The following is a 21,861-nucleotide window of genomic DNA, read 5'->3' on the forward strand; positions in this document are numbered from 1 at the left end:
TGTAGATGTTACTATTGGTAAGCTACATGAATTTGAGTTAAGTAACTTTGATAACAATGGATCTTTGGTAAATAAAGTTGAATCTGCATTTAGTTCTTTTCATCTTGATGAATCTAATGATTACAATGAAAGAAAGTACAAGTACTCTGACGGAGATCATAGTGGAGCAAGTGAAATATTTCATAAGAACATGGAAGAAGTACACAAACTGTATGAGGAAATCAGAAAGTAGGAAGAGTTTGGAGCACTATTAGCCAGAAGGTTACCGAGAGGCAAAGGTAAGTATAAAGGAAAACTACCTTTGAAATGTTTCAATTGTGATAAAATAGGACATATCGCTTCTAACTATCCTGAAAAAGATTCTACTGAAAAGAGAGATTACCGAGATGACAGAGAGAAAGATAATCATTACAGAGGACATCGAGACATCAAAAGAAGAGATAGAAAGACATGCTTAATAGCTGATGAGGAATCCAACGATGATAAATCAGATGAAACTGATACCGAGGAAGTAGTTTATGTGGCTATCAAAGATGGATCAGATGAAGAAAGGTAAGAAGAAAAATCCCTAATATCTCACATAAATACTAATGATTCTTGGTTCATAGATAGTGGATGCTCACATCATATGACAGGTGATAAACACAAGTTTGTTATTTTAGAAGATTATGATGGAGGCATGTAAGATTTTGTAATGATGCACCATGTCCAGTAAGAGGTAAAGGATCTATAACACTTCTTGACAATGCTAAATGTGATGATGTATATTGGGTTGAAGGTCTGAAATACAATTTGTTGAGTGTAGCACAGCTAAACAATATAGGTTACCGAATAGAATTTTAGAAAGGAATTGTTAAAGTTCATGACAAGCATGGAAAGTTAGCTACTACCGGGACACAAACAAAAGGTAATACATTTCACCTTGACTCAACTCAGAACAAGTGTCTGTATGCAAAGATAGATGATGCCTAGTTATGGCATAAAAGGTTTTGTCAAGTAAATTTTGATAATCTGATCAAAATAAGTAAGAAGCGCCAAGTAAGAGGTCTACCATGTCTTGAAAAACTTGAGAATTCTATGTGTCGAGGATACCAGATGTGTAAAATAACAAGATCAAGCTTTACAAGTAAGTCTTACACCTCTAAGGGAATTTTAGATCTTGTGCATACTGATCTTTGTGGTCCTATGAAAGTTCAAAGTTATTATGGTGACAAATATTTCATATTATTTGTGGATGATTACTCAAGGATGATGTCAGTAATGTTTTTTAAAGAAAAATTAGAAGCTTTTCAAATGTTTAAATGGTAAAAGGCAAGAGTTGAAAATGAAACCGGAAGACAACTGAAATGTCTTAGATCAGATAGAAGAGGAGAGTTCACATCTGATGAGTTCAACTTATTCTGCAATGATCATGGTAATAAAAGAAAAGTCTCTGCATCGAGAACTCCAGAGCAAAATGGAATAGCTGAGAAAAGAAATAGATCTATTGTGGATTGTGTTAGAACCCTGATGATTGAAAATAAAGTGCCACAAACATTTTGGAGGGAAGCAATAAGCACAGCAGTTTACACCCTGAACTGAGTACAACTGAAGAAAGGTACTTTGAAGACACCATATGAAATCTAGTATGACAAGAAACCTAATGTAAGTTATTTTAAAATCTTTGGAAGTAGATGCTATGTACACAAAGATGATAGAAATGGCAAGTTTGATCAGAAAAGTGAAGAAGGAACATTTCTAGGTTATTCTTCTAGAAGCAAAGCATTTAAATGTCTGATCAAATCATCTAACAAAATAGTAGAAAGTGCAAATGTGAAAATGATGAATTTGCAGAAAGAAATGATGAAGGAAATTCCAAAGAACTAGAAGATTATGATGAATTTGTCTTTGTTCAACCAACAAGTCCTACCGAGAAAACTGTTGAAGAAAATGAAGAGAATATCCACTTACCGAGTGATGAAGAAGATCATACAAAGCCTACTAAGCCTGTATTAGCCAAGTATGTCAGAAGACATCATGCACCAAGTCAAATTATAGGAGATAAGGATGATCCTATGATGACAAGGAACAAACTGAGATAGAACACATGTCTGATATCTGAATTTGAACCAAGAATAGTGAAAGAGGCATTTAATAGATAAGATTGGATAAATGCTATGACAAAAGAGATTGATCAAATCAAGAAGAATGACACATGGACACTAATCCCAAGACCGAAGGACAAAAATGTAATCAGTACAAAATGGATTTTCAGAAACAAGCTAAATGAAAAAGGTGAGGTCATTCGAAATAAAGCAAGACTAGTTTGCAAAGGTTATGCCCAAGAAGAAGGAATTGATTATGGTGAAACTTTTGCACCTGTGGCTAGAATTGAAGGAGTAAGAACATTATTGGTATATGTTGCTTTCAAAAACTTCAAGGTATATCAAATGGATGTCAAATCTGCATTTCTAAATGGAATATTAGAAGAAGAAGTTTTTATTGAACAACCTGAAGGATTTGTTGAAGACAAGAGTAAAGATCAGGTATGTAAATTGAACAAAGTATTATATGGTCCAAAACAAGCACCTAGAGCATGGTATGAAAGATTGCACTCTTATTTGATTAAGAATGGTTTTATAAGGACAAGTGAGAATAACAATATGTACATGAAGAATGATGAAAATGGAATACTGATCTCAGCCATATTTGTTGATGATATTATATTTTGTGGAAATGACTCTTTATGCAAGAACTCTGGAAATTAAATGAGAAAAGAATTTGAGATGTCATTAATCGGTGAGATAAAGTATTTAATAGGTTTACAGATACTGCAAATGAAAAAGGAGATTTTTATTACTCATTCCAAGTACATAAAGGAAATCTTGAAGAAATTTGGAATGGACGATTCAAAACCAGTAAGTACTCCTATGACTACCAACTGTAAACTATCAAAGAATGATGAATCTACATCTGTTGATGAGACACTTTACCGATCCATGATTGGAAATCTACAATATGTTTTTCACAATAGACTAGACATAGCACATGTAGTAGGTATAGTTGCAAGATTCTCTACAAATCCCAAGGAAACACACATGACAGCAATCAAAAGAATTTTCAGATACTTGAAAGGCACTGAAGATTATGGCTTAGTATATTAGAAAAGAAATGATTTTTATTTAAAAGTGTATACTGATGTTGATTGGGCAGGCAACATTGATGACAAAAAAAGCACAAGTGGAGGAGCTTTCTTTTTATAAGAAAGACTAGTGAGTTGGCTTAGCAAGAAACAAGGATGTGTTTCACAGTCAATAGCAGAAGCTGAATACGTTGCTGCAGCATTGAATTGTACCAACATAGAATGGATCAAACAATTGTTGGAAGGTACAAATGAGAAAGTTACCAAGCCAGTAACTATATTCTATGACAATAATAGTGTCGTTAACATTTCAAAAAATTCTGTTATGCACTCTAAGACAAAGCACATCTCTATCAAATATCATTATCTTAGAGAAGAAGCTCAAGAGAAGAAAGTGGTGTTGGAGAATGTTAGCACAAAGGAACAAATAGCAGATATCTTCACCAAGCCACCACCAAGGGACACTTTTGAGTATCTCAGAAGTAAGTTAGGGATCCTACCCCTATCTTCTACTCACTGACCAAGTTTGGTGAAAGCATCAATTCGATGACTCTACAGAATATCTTTTAGGAGTTGATGCTGATTTACACACTTTAGGAGGTTTCCTAAAGGTGTACAGGAAACAATAGAGGAAACAGGAATTGAAGACAAAATGCTCTGACCGAGACTAAGTTGACACATTACAGCAGAAATTCACTTCATACATGAAGAAATTATGTTTTAGTTCTTTACTTTGGCATTGTTGTCAAAGGGGGAGAAGACTAGAGAAGAAGACTGGAAAAAAATGAGAAGATTGAAGAAAAAGGAAAAGAAAGACTGAGAAAAGAGGAGAAGTCTAATGTATGGGGGAGAATTCTGATGACAGGAAGAGAGCATTTCAGAATCTCACAAACAACTCACAGCAATCCGAATCAATTAGGTCAAATCAATTGGTTTTGCCATCAATGCCAAAGGGGGAGATTGTTGGCATTTGGCATTATAATAGACAATGGGAGATTGTTTGCATTTCAATAAGGATATTGAGAAGGTTGTTGATGATTATGGATATAACTGATTAAGGATGTTTACTGTCTTAATATTATTATTTTGTCATTGATGTCAAGAAATTGATTTTCTAATTCAGTATGATGTTGCCATATCTTGAGAAGTATGATTTGATGAGTATAAAGATGTCGGTAAAAGACACAGAAAGAATATGATGAATAAGGGGATGAATAAGGTATTCAATTGGCAACTATTACTGAGTCAGACAATGATGAGATCATGATGTTTAGATTGTTTTAACATCATAGATATGTTGTAAATTGTAAGGTTAATACTATACTATGTTACCGAGCAAAGAACCTAGTCGGTAAACCCTAAAGAACCTAGTTGGTAAACCCTAAGGTTATCGCTATTGGTTAATGAAGGCAGAATGTCTACCGAGTGAAGTTGAGTATTTACCGAGTTGTTATTGAGTTGTAACCGAGCTGTAACATAATACATTAAATGGTTACATGCGTTATTTAATGAAGGAAGTTGCTAAGTTGGAACTGATTAAATGATTGGTATGTCGTGCATGAAGTTTGTTATTGAATCTATGACAAAGGAAAATCGGCATGAAGATCTATAGTGCGGATTGAACTGCATTACCCTAGCACAAGTTCCAAGAAATGTATGCAAGTTCCTAGGAGGGGTAAAAAAATTTTAGATTGAAGGATACATTGAACCTGGACAAGATTGAAGATCTGATGGCTATGATTGATCATGGGAAGAGTGATCAAGGAGATTAAGCAGTTGGTGAATTATTTATAAATAGAGTTGTTGATAAACAATGTATGCGAGCAAATGTATGCACAGGGATGCTACATAGTGATTACTGAGCACAGAAGCTTGAAGACCTATTTGAATAATAGAGTATAGAAGCCTAGTAGATGGACAAGATTAGTTCTATGTCTCGATTGTATTGAGCAAATAAGAATCTACTTTAGCATTTTAGATGTGAAGTTGCAGATAGATTTTTATTACTGTTATTTTGTGAAAGTGATAGAAAATCTCTTAACCGAGTGGACTTAACAATCTTATTTGTAAAACCCTCTAGCAAGGTGACATTCTGATTGAGTGTTCGAAATCCTTTAACAAGGTCACTTCTAACAAGGTGAAGATCCTAACAGATCTGAGGGAAATCCCTTAACCGGGTCACATCTAGCAATGTGTTTGTAATCTTTAACAGGATTTGCTTTTAACCGAGCATACTCTAGAAGAGTATATTTCTTAGTGGGTCCGAAATCCCACAGTGGTTTTTCCCTATTTGGGTTTCCACATTAAATCTGGTGTTATGAGGTTAATGATGTTTATATGCTTTTGAGTTTCCATGTTTGGTAGTTTTGGTTATATTACTGAAGTATATGTTACCAAGGTTGAATCTGATGATTTTATGGAAGATTAAGTTTGTATGATTCGCCCCCCCCCCCTCTCATCATGTTGGCTATTGGATCTGTACTTACATTAAGTATCAAAACTATCAAAAGGTACAGAGGAGAACTATTTCCGAGAACTATAGTTGCTTTGATTTTCATTAAAAATGCATTTATTTTATAGTGGGTTGGATTACTTGGCATTAGCCATTCCCACTTAGGTCATTCCCCTCTCACCGGCCTTAAGGGCTAAGAGTTAATAACTCCTTAGGATGGCAAACCTGCTAAAGAGATGCACTAATGAAAGCAAAAGATGAGTCTAGCAATCTGATCACCTAAGAAAGGTGAGAGCATACTTGCCTATCATCAAAGACACATAAGACCCGATAGTTCATTTTTTAAGCCCAAATTGAAATTTGCCTAAAAATCTTAAAGAATACATAAAGTTTTTGTTGAATCCTTAGGCAACCTCCAAAATGGATCCATTAGTAGTCATGATTGTGTTTTGAATTTGTCTTTGACAATCGTATCTTTGACAAGTGTCCTATAGAAAAGAGTTAGGCCGCAAACATCTCATAGACATAACAAGATTAGCATTAGTGATCTGAACTACGAAATTTTCAGAAAAAAAACTATATGAAATTTTATCCTAACTTCAAATAGGCATCTTTCTGCTCAAGACTCGAAATGATGAACTATTTAACTCATTGGAAAGGTCTCCAAGAGTTGTAGTCCGCGCTTTCAAGGGCTAAAAATGACCAGAAGGCCTTCAAAAATGCAAATTACCAATGTATAAACAAACTTGAAAATTCTAACTTGCACTTTATCAAAAAATCAGATATGTAGAAACTCATATGACATGATTTACCAGTTAGTACGACACAAATGTAGATTTCACATAGGAATAAAAGTAGACTTGTACGACATAATATTTTGAAGCCAGAAATTCATACAAAACAGAATTAGCTCTAGTACGACAGTGAAAATCAACTCGTACGACACAAGATTTATTAGGAAATTAACTTCTACGACATGAATTTATACCTGATATGACAAGGAAAATGGCCTCGTATGAGTCAGGATGAAGTGTCATCTAGGGCTAAAAGGTAGTTCGTACGAGCTGAAAAGGAAACTCATACAAATATCTGATCCAGAGCTGGACAGAGATGAAGTTTGATGAAGATTAAGAGGCCGAAAATGATGATTTTTGCCCCACGGTGGGTGCCAAAATGTCATGCTCTGTGAAGTGTACCTATACCTACAAACACAATGCACTCAATAAATCATTACAAGCAATGGTTAGTGAATTAAAACAATGAAAGACAAAACCATAGCTAATCGACTTATTGCCTCCTAGTAAATGTGAGTATGAAAAATGCTCTCAGATCTAATTATGCATATTCTAGTGACTTGACTACACTTAGATGGAGGATTTGATGGATGAAAATGCATGATCTTAGCAAGAATAACATGATTAAGCTAAGATTTAATCTAAAATTAAGCATGATAACATTGCTAAAAATGATAAACTATAAGCTAGATGCCTATAATAACAATGCATAAGATGAGAATGAGATGGGATCAATCAATATGAAAAGATGATATGAAATTGGGATATGAAATTAGGACATGAAATTGGGACCCTTTGAGCTCCAAAATGAGGTCTATTTATAGGATTTCCAAGGCTAGGGGTGATGTGGCAAGAATCAACGGTGAAGATTGATCTGACAATATCAATGGTTAAATTGGAGGAGGATGGCAAAGGGGGTTGGATTAAAGGGAACATTTGTCATCTCTATGGTGACAAGTGTCAAGAGGCTTCTAGAAGGAGTAGGATGAAAGGGAACACTTAGTGACAAGTGTCACAAGGTTCTAGAAGATGTTGGATGAAAGGGGACATGGTGGTAGGTAGAATGGGTCAGGTTTAGGAGTGGTAGAAGTTAGGAGAATTTGAATTTAAAAATTCAAATAATATGAAAAGGATAATTAATCTCAACAACTCATAATTGATTTGTTTTCAATTAATTAGGAGATTTAGAAGAAATGAATTTGGTGGAGGGAATTAATTAATTAAAGGGGTGAAATGAACCTATTAAATAAATCCTTAGATTTATTAATAAGTATATGAAAGGGGAATTTAATCAAATTGCTTAGTGACTTTAATTAAATTGGGGAGGAGGATTAATTAAATAATTGCTTATTTAATTAATTATCTTCAGACCATTTTTAGGTGTATACAATACCAAAATAATCAGCACCAACATAGTAACATGATTTATCCTTATTCCTTCTATATCTAGGTTTTCTTTGATATTCCAAATTAGGTTTATAATTCCTCATAAATCTTTCATGATTCCTAGCAGCTCTTTCAAGACATCTAGAAGCAAAATGACCAATCTTATTGCATGAAAAATATTTAAAAGGAGCTTTTCCTTCATACTTACTTCCAACGGGTCCTTTAGGGATTCTTCTAGCAATTAGGGCTTCCAACTCTTCAAGTTTTATGTCTTTTCTTTTAATGTCTTCCAAATCTTTAGCATATAACTCCTTCCAGTTTATCTTCTGCTTATCGGAGGTAGATGCTCTAAATGTAGTCTTTGTTTTAGTAGCACTCTGATCTCCAATCTCCTCAAGATCAAAAGCAGTCAACTTCCTAAGAAATGTATCTCTGGAAACATGGGTATTTGAAATTGTATAGAGTTCATTTATTGCAATAGCCTTCATTTTGTAAGCTAGAGGTAGAACTCTCATAATCATTGAAACAACCTCATCCTCATTAACATTTCCACCATAACATTTGACTCCCATGACAATCTCATTCACTCCATCCATGAAAGAACTTATCTTCTCATCTTCTTCCATTTTCAAAGTTTCATATCTCACTTGGTAACCTTCAAGTTTTGCAACCTTTACTGCTTCGTCACCTTCATAAAGAATTTCAAGCTTCAACTAGATCTTCTTTACATTATCCATCTCTATGACATTCAACAACTTCTCATCTGATAGGGTACTTAACAATGCTTCTTTTTCTCTGGCATTATTATCAGCTCTTGTTTATGCATCACAAAGTGTTGTGTTCCAAAATTAGGATCATGAGGTGTATACCCTTTCTTTGTTATCTCCCAAACTTCAGCTCCAAGTCATCTTGGATGGATCTTCATTTACCCCTTCTATATTTTGTAATTTGTGCCATCAAATATGGGACTCTTCTTTCGGTAGGGATTAAATGTAAAATTTGATACCATCGGATCTCCTCAAGCAGTTAATTTTCTACATAGAGTACCTCGCTTTGATACCAATTGTTAGAATCCTTGATATCAGAGGAAAACTGTGAGGGGATGGATCAGTTTTCCATAAGTTAAACAATTAATGTAGTTTATAAACCATTTATTGGAGCACAATTTAAATAGAACAATGAAAGATAAAGCATGAAAGAAGATAACACACAACACCAATATTTTTTATGTGGAAAATTTTGTAAAGGGAAAAACCATAGTGGGAAACCCTACCCATAATCAGATAATACTTTTGTAGTAGTATGTGAAATAATTACAATGGGGATTGCGCTTACAATCAGGCCAACTGCCTGGAGCTCACTACTCGTCACAAAAGGAAGTCTCACTAACTTACATAAACATCGGACTACAATCCAGAGAAAATGAATTCTGAGAATAGCATGTCTTAATGCTTGATACAATTTTGGTTAATCACAGATGTCTACCCTGTAATACCAAAACCTTCACAACCCTTTACTGAGTGATATGACCTTGCTCACACACAAACCTCTCTCTGATAATTCAAACATAACCATATTGATATCCTATACCATACCATGCCAAAATTACATGAATAAGTCACCTATAAATATAGATCATCAACCTTGATAACAAGGTCGGCTAAACCCTAAACCCATAAACCATAATTACAAAATTTTCATCACATGGTACCACCAGACCAATATTATGATTTACATTACATAGAATGGACCTAATTTAAATTCCCAAACAATTATATCCATCGAAAATTCCACTAAGACCAATTGCAACACGTTTCACCACCTGGTAGAAACCCTCAGTGCATATAACACAGAATTACCAACCGGGTCCAAATAGGACCACGAAATCATCACGCTAGCTAATGCAATGCCACCAAACAATTAGGACAATATCATGAATTCCTTAAGAATGTTAGGAACCATTTATATAAGTCAGACCAAAATCACTTAACGAAATCATCAAATATCACCAACTGGTAAAGCAAACTGGTACCAAGAAATATCAACTGGTAATCGAAAACATAAGTGATAGCTTCTGGAGAACCAAATAATGAACCAAATGAATGTGACTAGCATATAACCATCCTGAATAACCATCCAAAATCGAAACAATCAATATGATCATACTAGATCAGAATCTCTGACAACCAAGTCCAGTCAGAACAGGTCCAACCGAGATAGTAGAAACCAACTAGGATGGAGCAAATTATTGACATCAATGACAACACAAAAACAATTTCAACATATCGCCAACATTATTAATAATAGATAATTTTATAATTTTAAAATACTAATAGTATATAATATATTGAGATAATTTTACTTTGTAATTTTAGCTATTATTTTGAAACTTATATTATGTTTTGGCTACATACTTCTTATAGTAGTGCACACAATCAAATATGGATTATCTTTTTCCTTTCTTTCTTTTTTATGCTCTATGAATTTTTTATTAACTTCAACTTTCGTTACAACACCTATTCTATTATAGGAATTCTCATAATTTATTTTGAAACACAATGACTCATATATGTAGCATGTGTCCTGGAATGTTATTTCATGCTTCTTAATTAATACTTCTATCTAATAAACCTTGAATAGTTTGAAATGCTACTAATCACCAAATATGTTTATCATTCACTGCGATTTCTATATTTTATGCTAGAATGCATTACATTTCTATGCCAAAATGATGATGAATAGGTTTTATTAATCTCTATATGTCATGCTAGACAACAACATATATGTTCATAAATCCCCAAGGAATCCAACCAATTCTATGTTCGTTTTGACTATAATTTCAAACATTTAAATTTTAATGACATGTAATAAATATATAATCTTATTTGAAAATTTAATATCATTGTTCATTGTTTTGATTAATAAAAGAAACATAGGCCTATGTCATTAAATAATCACAAAGTAACACCAAGAGAGGGATTCGCAACTAGCAAAAAGATCTTGCACCAAAACACAACAAAAACCTAGTAAGGCAAACAAAGAACTAGTAGCTAAACTAAAAAACCAATAGAGAAAAAAGAACCAAAACCACCAAAAACACAAAAAAACTGCCCAACACATACATATTGTGATGGTCTACTATGTGGGGGTACCCTTGCCCTGCCAATTATGGCAGAAACTAAGAACTTAATCAGAGAAATAAATTATTTTACTTGATCCAAGCCTAGAGCCAAAGGAAACCAACACAAACTTAGGGGTGGCCTTGACCATCGTAGTGATGGGGTTAGAGCTTGTAGCTAAGGAGTCCATGCATCTTCTCTTTTTCACCTTTCTCCTTTCCATCTCCTCGTGTATAGCGTGTAGGGAGGTGTTATGTTTGCTAGCTCCATGTCCCTATAAATGATGTTAACCTCCTCAATTGTATTTTTAAGGGCCTCTTAGGTTTTCTTGATCTCTTCCAGCTCATTCTTACTAACCACATTCTTGATCCTCAAATCCATGTCAGCAATCTTTTTTTCCAATATTTCCCACTACCCCATTATGCCCATTAGATCATTGGCAGTTTTCCATACCCTGTCCTCATCCAGGACTTTAGTCCAAGTGTTGGCCTTGGCCTAAGCCTCAACCATCACCTCCAGTCAATTGATCTTCTTGATAGCCACAGTTGGTTCTCAAATCAACATATCCTTAAACCCTAAAGACAACCACATTCCTATCCACAGGTCTAAGGATGGATTTGGCCAAGGAATGAGGTACTAAGAATATATATTGTTTGACACTGTTATGATAAGAAGATGTCTCAATGAAAATATACCAAGGAAAGAATTAACACCTTATATTTTAGCTATAATATTGGCATACTAACTCTCACTTAATGATTGAGACTGGTTTAAAACTATTTCTACTCCTAGTATTGGAAAAATATAAAAGGTGAAATAAGAATGATTCTGAAAATATTAAATTAATCAATGCCTATCTAGGGTAAATAAAGTCAATCCTTCAGAATATCAACACCTGATATGATAAACATTCAATAAAACCTTTTGAAAATATTATGACTTGCACAATATGTTCTAAAACCCATAACAGAATGACTAATGCTTTAATCAAACACACATTGCAGTAATCTTAAAAATGGACTTTAACCCTTTCATTCAAAGAGACTCACATTCAAATTACATGTTCCTACTTGAGGAAGAAAAATTCATGTGTCATTAACATAAAAATTTATACATGTGGACATAAATCCCGAGACAACCTGCAAATGAATTTCTTTCATTCATTTTTAAAAATATAAGTATACATCATAACAATGGACATCTATACAAAGGAAATGTTCACTCCTATGTTTCTCTTTGTCCTCTATTACATGCTACTTAGAAAATTTTCCAGAATCCCATCATAGTGACCTTGAATTCCCTTTTATAATATCAAGGGAGAAAAACACACTTTAGGCCATTAGTGACACATGTCAAAATATGATTAATTACATTTTACAAAATGCTACAACGTAGCTCAAGGCAAGCCTTGTGTGCAGATTTCATGATTCATTAATTACATTAGCTGCAAGGACTGCATCTGGAAGTTGGAGTTGTATCTCTGATGAGTTCTGATAGGTGGTCCTTTTGTACTCATACTGACTGTGATGGGGATTTGGGTCTCAAAGCTGGAGCAGGTGCACTTGGATGGATAGGAGGTAGTTGAGTACCCAAATCAGCTTGCCAAAATCAGAAACCTATATAGGAAAAACAAAAAAGAATACCAAAATTGATACAACCTTAATTACACCTCCTCCTAGGGTTGATCCTCTTCCAAATAGAAGTGTTTTTTATGCCAAGCATCAACTTTCTTATTTGGCCAGACAAAGGACTTCAGACTCTGCAATCTATTTATTGCATCCTTTGTTTTTGGAGCTGGCATGGTTGCAGTTTCCAAAGTAAATTTATGATAGAGATAATCCACATCAATGATTTTATCAATAATAAAATGAAAGGTATTCTCCTAGTTGGGCTTTCTTGTTAATGCATCTAAGATTGCATTTACTACTACTCTAAAATTGTCTCTCCATTCAACAGGATCTTTTACTTACCCCTCATTTGTCAAAATTGTGGGGATGTCCCACTTTTGAAGGCCCTTGAATGACCCAACCTTTTCAATCAAGATTTTTCTTGCTTCCTCCACATGGGGGAGCTCTTTGATTAACAAATTATAATTTTTTCATGTAGCCCCCATAATTTGGGGTGCCTTGGGGTCATTCTTGATTGTGAAAAGAATTTCTTTTAATTATTGTGCCTTTGGGAACCAAGCAGTCCTAATAGGTTGAAAAAATGAGAATTTCATCCAATTGATGAGATAATTATGACAATAAAGAATAAGAGGCATGAACCTCACCCAATCTGTCTAAGACTCTATTTGAAATTTGCAATATTGTTGAATTTCTTATTTCTAGATGTAATTTTTATCTACCTCTTCTTTCATTTTTTCAATTCTTCAAGCTTGGGGCCCACTGAAGACATTGAGTCTCTTTTTGCCAAGTCAACCTTTAATTTTGCATTTTCAATGAAAAGTTGACTATTTTCAGCATTGAGGGCCACATGTAATACCTTGAGTCTTTCATGTTGTTACTCCTGCTTGTCTACAACCAACTTAGGAAAATGGGATGCATGCAATGATATGGCGGTAGCCTTTGATGCAGTTGTATCTACCAAAGTTTTGATAACTGCATCACCCTTCTTATCTTCTACCCCTTGCAATACTATGGGTTTATCTTTTTTAGGAGCCTTGGACCATTAAGAAAATGCTTTTATGCTTGTATTGACCGAAGACCTATATTCTCCAAATTCTTGTGCATACATGGGATCTTCTTGTCTCATGACCTGATCTAAAAAAAAAAATTCTACAGGTCTCATCTTGGCATCAATAGTATGCCACTCTTTTTGACTATCTCCCTGGCTTCTTAAGGAGTACACTTAATGTTATTCTTATCAAAAATTTGTATTTCCTCCTCAAACAAATCTTTTAATTTCTCACACAACCAAAAAGATTTAAAATCATCTGTGTTGATGAAATTATCATCTGACATGAATTATTTGGAGGTTATTACCCTCTCATCTGTGACTTCATCCTCAGGGATGACACTAGGGATAATTTCCCTATCCAATTTCATCAACACCTCTATAGCCTCATCTTCTCTAAAAGCATCATGAGGAGGGGATGGCAGTGGCACACTAGAATCCATTCCTTCTTCAATAATGTTAGAAAAATCATAAATTGTGGCCTTTCCCTTATCAACTTTCCTTGTAACTCTAGCACTTGGCTGCTTTGTTCCCTAGAGGTCTTGTTGGGAAGCACCTTTGTGAAGGTTCCTTTGGTATGACTTCCTTCCCTTTATATCTTATAGAGGGATTAAATGCAGGCCTCTCCTCAGGTGCTCTATCAGGCTACTTAGCATGCCTCTGGGCTAACTCACTTATAATCAAATTCATCAAAGGTTATGAATTTGCATGACATTACAGCAAAGTCATTTTGAATGTTTGTCAAAAATCCCTGGAATTTGGGGTCTTCTTCTCTCCTCTCCCTTTCCAATTTATTCAAATACTCCTAATTTCTTCTTCTTTGTAGGGCTGCAGATAGGTAAGCATTTCTAATTAGATCTTTGCTTTCATCAAAGTGATGAGAGAAACCCTTCACCCTCAATTTGTTTACCCTCACCTCATTTATATAACCCTCTAGGTCAAAATTCCTTTCTTGGCTAACCTTGAGTCTATAATTATTTATAAGAAAATTTTGAACCTTATCAAGGGTGTCACACCCCACAATGAATTTATTGAACTTTGTTACCTGGGGAAGGTGTTGTCCCTTCATTTCTATTCTTATTTTATCTCTCTCCATCTATATTAGTTTCCATATAGATTCTATGAATACAAGCCTTGGATAAAATATGATGGGTAGAATGTGAGGTTTTTAATCATACCCATACACTTTGATCAATGTACAATTGGAGTAGAAGAAGTCCCCAAAATTATGGGCGAATTCTCCCTCAGGGTACACAACATTATCTGCTTTAGCACTCCTATCCCTCAAGATTTTTATTATGTCTTTTAGAAGCTTAAGAAATGTAACTCCCATCATCATTAAGACCCTCATGATAAAACAATCAAATAATTCTTTATAATATGAATATTTGGACCCCCTATCCCATACTTGGGTCCATCTCTGCACCGGCCACACTGGCCATCCTACATGAGTCCTTGGATAAAAAATATTTACCTTCAAATATTATTCCCATCTAGTTCTATTTTGGTAAATAATTAAATGGCATAGCAAAGAATATTGTTTGAAATTTAATCCCTAATTAGGGTTCCTTTCTTTTATTAGCCCCTCATGCAATTTTTCTTGAATGATTGTGGTGAAGTCATATGATTCATTAGTGTCTGAATGCTGGATCTTCATGGCCATCATCATGAATTCCACAGATATCATTTTCAATCCACAATCCTCACCCAAAATTTGACACAGAGCATAATAGTTTTTTGCAAAATAATCCTCAAAGAGGGTCAAATTGAAAGGTTCCTTCTTTGATTCTAAAAGGTAATTCTTTTCTCCTTGATACAACTTCTTGAAGAAAAGAGGTAGTATCTTCTTCTTATAAAATTTGTTCTTGGAATAGTATTCTCTTATAAGCTTGTTTTTAGCATTTCCTTTGAGGGCATTCTTGTCCAGGTCAAAACACTCAATTATGTCCTCTTTAGTTATATTTACTTAGACATGACCATTTTTTGTTTTGATAGTCATTCTCTAATGATGATACTTCTTAATAATCTCTCTAATCAATAATGGCTCCATGAATATGTTTGGGACCACCAATTTTCCCAAAATAAGCCTCCATGGGTTTGATATTGGGACTGGTTTATCTCTGCTTCCATAGAAATGGTAAAATATGTCCCATCCTTGCTCATTTGTATACCCATCTCTGCATCAAGACTCATGGTCATTGAATGCAATCTTGAGGTTCTCTTACATGGTTTAACCTTAGAATAGTTCAAGGAGATCTTGATAGAGACACCTTACTTCCCTCTTTTTTCTCTGCTCCATTTCTTCTAACTGCCCCTCCACTTCCTTAACAACTTCCTCTGTTATTTTTTATGGGCCAAGTGGGGTTGAGGCCTATGTGGGTTTCTCAGATTGAATCGGATCTTTCTCCTCTTATGCAGAATTTTGTCTGGTTTTCTTGGCAGCCCTAGGAGTGCCCTTTTAATAGGAGTCTTTCTTTTGTTGGTCTGTGAGGCCTCTTCTTAGGTTTGATCACTTAGCTTCTGGATTCTTTGCAGGGGAGGCCTCTGTAGATAATTTTTTAACAGAGGTTTTAGCAACAACCCCCTTCCTCTTTTGAGCTGGCTTCCTAGCTTTTGGGGGAGTGCTAGGGTTATCAGATGATTCTTCATCTATTAAAACAATAGTTTCTTTCTTTGATGCACTCTTTCTTTTGGTCTAAGAGGGAGTGTTTTCTGGTGGATAACTTGGTTCAACTTTTGGGGATGCATGAGGAGTGGTTGTGGGAGTGGACACAATAGTAGGAATATTTACAATCTTAGGCATAGGATGGATTGAGCTCAATAGGATGACATGAGTGATTTTAGGCATGGAAGATCCTATTCTAGCTTTGTGAGCTTTAGCAGTGGATGAGGATGAGGAATTCTCTAAAGGGGAAACCATTGTAAAACTTCAAACAAGGAAATGCAATGAAAACCATAAAGACAAACCCTTCCCACACAACCAGGGTAAGAAATATATCTTTTTCTTTCTAGAACCCTCCCAAACAACTAAAATTCCTTACAGAACAAAAATAAATGGCTCAAGAGTGACTTACTGGTCTTTTGAAGCTCAATTTGATTGCTCACCTTGGCACACTCTTTTATCACTCTGGTGGGTTCTTAAATGCATAATACACGACAATGGCTTTGAATTCTATTGTTATGGAGCATATATGAATCACCATTAATTTATATGTGCACGGTGCAGTGGGATGGTGGCTTCAAAATTTAAATTTGACCGTTCATCAAAAGATGAATGATTGAGATTTTCCTTTAACACTCTCTGACTGTTGAACTACAAATCACGCTTGATTAATTTTTATTCAAAAAACTTCATCATCCCTCAGATTTCACTCCCGCGGGATAGCGGGGAGACCTATATCCCCCATCTCTCACTACCTTGCATCACCTTTTAAAATTCATTCATTTCCATGCAAGATAAGTCCCTCTTTTCATTTCAATACATCTCGTTGTCTAGCAAAGTATTCACTTTCCCACTAGAGAGACCGATCTTTCTTCTACTCTTTTCAACTCCATCATTGCGGGACAACAGGGACTATTATTTCCCTTCGTCCTCTTATCCCACATCATTCATTGTGTTCTTATATTACCCCTTCTTTGTAAGCATCTTCCTATTATTATGGGCTCCCACTATCCACTTCTTTAATGCTATGGGATGGTGGTGAGAACTAATTCATCAGCTTCCTCTTTCCCCACACCACTCATTGTTTGTTCTTTCAAGCTTTGTGAGATAATAATTCCTTTAACATATCATCCTTCCCACTACCCCACATGATGTCTTCACATACATTTATTCACTTCAGTAGATAAATCCCTCCGTAATCATGTGGGATAGCGGGGATCTCCTATCTCATCCCATGTTTCTTAGCCCGCAGCATACATTATGGTGCAGGAGCACCTAGTGAAGCTAATGGAGCACTTCATCAAATTTTGGTTTGAAAGGGCCTATGTTGGTCACAATTGAATAATGGACTTGATGTATGTCCAAAGGGTGTGTTTAGTTTGTTTAAGTGTCCTTTTTGTCTTAGTTTTGTTATTTGTTGAGTTTGTGGTCTATTTTTGACCTTTGATGCTTTGTAACCCTAGAATGGGCAAAATGTGGAAATATAGTAAAAACACCTTATAAAGCCTTGTTAGACATTTAAATATGTTTTGTTTGGTTATAGGAAAACATTTCACATGGTGGAGTTAATTCTATTTGGCTCACAAGTCAAAAATGCTCATTGTACCAAAAAGTGTCAATGTTGTCAAGCAACATTTTGACAATATTTGGTAAATTTTAAAAACAATGCAAAAGGTGGTTATTGGTCCATACCTAGGCATTATTTAGGTGGTGAGTGACTATTTAAAGCCTCACACAAATTTTTATCTAGTTTTCATTCAAAGAAAAGAAGAACTCAATACAAAAACTGTTTATAGCTCCATATGGTATAGCAGTCCATACTTCCTGTGCATTTGGTCATACTGTTTTCATTTGGGAATTTGTGACATATTTTGTTGAATCTCTTTCACCTAGTTTTGTGTGTTCGTGTGGATTTTTAGCATTGTAGCAAAATTATTTTTTTTTAACCCTATTCTCGGTTGAGTAAGGGTTTGACTTCAATAATGGAAGCAACTTGATTTTCTTTGGCTCTTTCTCCATGGACTCTGAAATTCAAGTTGTTGTACATATCCTTCTTGTACATAAAAGTGTTTTTTTATTAGCAATGACAAATAAAATGGTTTTTGTTGCTAACTAGGCGAGCTCCAATAGCCCAGCTAGTGAACCTTCATGGTGAAAAATAAATTTTCTTTACAAACCCTCACCAAGTGAGCCTTATTTTGGACAGAGATTTTAAGCCTGATGGAAGGGTTTTTCAATGAATAATTAATTGGGAAATGCATTTTGAGCAGTCAAAGTATAGTAAGACAATGGTTTTTGAGCATTTTTCCTCTTGAAACTTGGTTGCACATCAAGTGTTTGACTTTATGCTTGTAGGGAAGGAAGTTGGAAGGCTTAATAATGATGTTACAGACCTTCTCAAGAGATTTTTTGGTTTGAAGAAGTGTTTGGAATGGTGTTAAGGTGTTAGAAGACTTAAAACCCTTGAAAACCCTTATTTTTAGGCACATTTATAGGGCAATGGTTGTACGGACTTGTTAGACATCCTCATAGAAAAAATTTGAAATATTTCCATAAAGGGTATCTAGATATGCAAAGGTTTTATGGGGTGTTTTGGCAGTTTGTGGAGTTATAAGCATTTTTACAGTTGCAGAGAATTGGGGCTCTTTTGTAGCCCTATTTTGAGCTTTTCCTCAAATCGGGTAAGAAGAAAATTGGAAAGACCACCAGACCAAGTTGAATTAAGCCTAAGAGGATGTTAGAAAATCTCCTAGACCTCCTGCAACTCTTGGTGAGTGATCTTGGTGTTTGGAGCTAAAGAAGCAAAGTCTCACCTTTGTGAGGCTTGAGAGCAAGTTTGAATGAAAACAAGAACTAACATGGTAAGAAGATCTCAGGGTTGGTATGAAGCATAGAGAAGGAAAAAATCAAAGAAAAAATACCTAAACAAGTGACAAAACCTTCAACAATTACCCTTGAGGGAACTTGCAAACTAAAATTGATTACAAACACACAATTTGAGCCAAATTTTGAGTATCTCCGTATCACATTACCTCTTCCTTTAACCCTTGCAAGGCAAGGATTTATTTTTCTTTTCTAACACTTTTTTATCCCACAATGTTCCATCTACAATATTTTTTTTGCCTTCTCTTTTTATTGTACGGGGTGGCGGGGACACTCTTCCTTCACTGCATATTCTTATCCTGCAACGTCGATCAATGCAATTCATGACCCCTGCAAGGTAAATCTTCCATTGTAATTCATTTCTTCTCGCGATCCCATAGGGTGTTTTATCTCTTTCATCCCCTTCATAGTTGTAGGCCAAGTGATACCATGTGAGGCAAGCCCCTTTGCTTCTACCAAGTAATTCCTTAGTCCACATGGGTAAATTTTTCAGATGTAAAGGCCACATAGGGTAAACTTTTCCTTTAGCAATAACACTTCCCCCTATCTCATGTTGTATCAAACCAAGACAAATGACCAATGCAATATAAACTTCTTCAATTCTTAAGGCTTGATCATGTTGTCCCATGACCTTTGAGATATCTGAAGCAACACTTTAAGTGAGTCAATTGAGCACGTGGTTACATATGAAGAGTAGAAGGGGTCATGGCTAGGGTATGCGCTAGGACTTACAGACTTAGGGATCTTTAATGACTGTAGGCAAAAATAAAACCATGGTATTTTTCAATTGAAGTTATCGGCCCGACCATCTAGACTTGATACGAGGGGCTAGTAATCACACGATACGAGACCCTTCCTATGATAACTTAAAATCAATGAACTCACCATTAACGGTCAACCAAGAAATATAACAAAGACAAGGATTTTACAGAAAACAATGCCAAAGTCATTAAATCCTACAAAAACCCTACTTACCAAAATATTTGGAAGGGAAAAAAGGCATGAACATAAGAAAAATTTTAACACTCCCAACAACCACATTCATTTGTGTGAAGAGCCATTTGATCAACTCTTCTTATCTTTGGATGTAATCATGTAGGTTTTTCATAATTTCTGCTAGATTCAAAGTAATACCTTGTAAATTAGAGTGATCAAGGATAGGCGGGTTTTGAGGGGAAGGGTTAGGGTTTCCTATAGCTTTGGAAGGGACAAATCTGATCCTAAAGTTTCTGAGGAGTTTGAATCCTCTAAGGATTGAGACTCATAGCAATAATCATCAACAACATCATTAACCATTTCTTGTTGTAGCTCAAACTGGAGACCCATATCCTGATCCTTTTTGGTGGCAATAATGGCTTTAAATTTGGCCACTCTAGAAGCGATTTTCCTAATGGGATTTTTAGAACCATAGGGAAGAAAAATCAGTTACCCAAAATTAGAGGGGGAGACAATAAGTTCAACAATTAAGCTGGGTTCATAGGTAGACCCAGCCACAATAGAAGGGACCACACCAAAGGGGGATAAAGCTAGATGGAAGTTATATAGCACCAAGATGAGACCCTAGTGGAGTGGGGGTTTACTTTTTTCAATAGATTTGCCAAAAAACTTTGACAAAGAAGACATAATCCAAAAGGGGAAATTCATTCTATCCCCAAATGCAAGATGATTTAGCTTGGGAAAATCTACATATGGAACCTTTTGTTTTTATCATCCAAGGTGAAATACTTCATTGTGAGAAAATTCACATCCTTCCAAATTATAGGAAGATCCTCCCTATTGTAACCACTTTGAAGCTTAGAAAACTCCTTCACCTAGTTGAAAAATTGGTTAAAGTCATCCTTGTAGTTCCCTTTGGATTTTTTGGGAAAGGAAATGCTATCAAAGAACAACCCTATCACCTTTGCAATAGCCTCCATAGAAACCTTGAAGGTTACACTACCAATATTCACATTCCCATTGTCCCAAGTATCAAAAAAATCAATAGAGAGCTTAGGGTCATGGTTGGTCATCCCTTCAACATAATTATCTAGGTTCCCCTGGATCATCTTGTCCCACAAGTCCCCATTACTCTTAAATTCAGAGCAACTATTGAGTTTAGTCTGAATCAAATTATCTCCCATATTCACAAAATAGAAAACCAGGTTCATAAAGTGACAAGCCTAGGGAATGCAATGGTAGGAAGTACCAACAATATTTTTTATATCCCACTGTCTTAACTAGCAAGAAGTGGAAAGTGCAAGATAAGAAAGTACAAAAAGGCCATATTTGGTATTATGCATCATTAACTATCAAGTCCTTCAAGATCATGGTACAAGCCTCCACTGGGATTTCATGTAAGTGGGACCAAATTTTGAAATCATTAACATACATTTCCATCCCCATCAACTTTCTACCACACAATTGCCTTCACATCTCATGTGGTAGAACCTTATGTGTCCTGGTGAGGGTAGGAGATCAAGAAACTTGACTATAAGAGGATTATATTTCCAATCCAATTTAGCTTCCCTTTTGAGCATCATAATGGTATTGGTCAAGTCACCTTGAATAATTATATGCTCAAGCCCCTTTTCCTTGGTCATGTTCAACCCATGATAAATAGCTACCACTTCAGCCATGTTTGAAGTTTAGATTCCAATATTTACCACATAAGAAAGGATGAGGTGGCCACTTGAGTCTCTAATCACTTCAACCCATCCTACCTGGCCCGAGTTTCCCCTAGATGACTCATCAAAATGCAACTTTTACCAATCGGTGTCAACGGGGTCCAT

Source organism: Cryptomeria japonica, chromosome 5, assembly GCF_030272615.1.
Source record: "Cryptomeria japonica chromosome 5, Sugi_1.0, whole genome shotgun sequence".
NCBI classification, from domain to species: domain Eukaryota; kingdom Viridiplantae; phylum Streptophyta; class Pinopsida; order Cupressales; family Cupressaceae; genus Cryptomeria; species Cryptomeria japonica.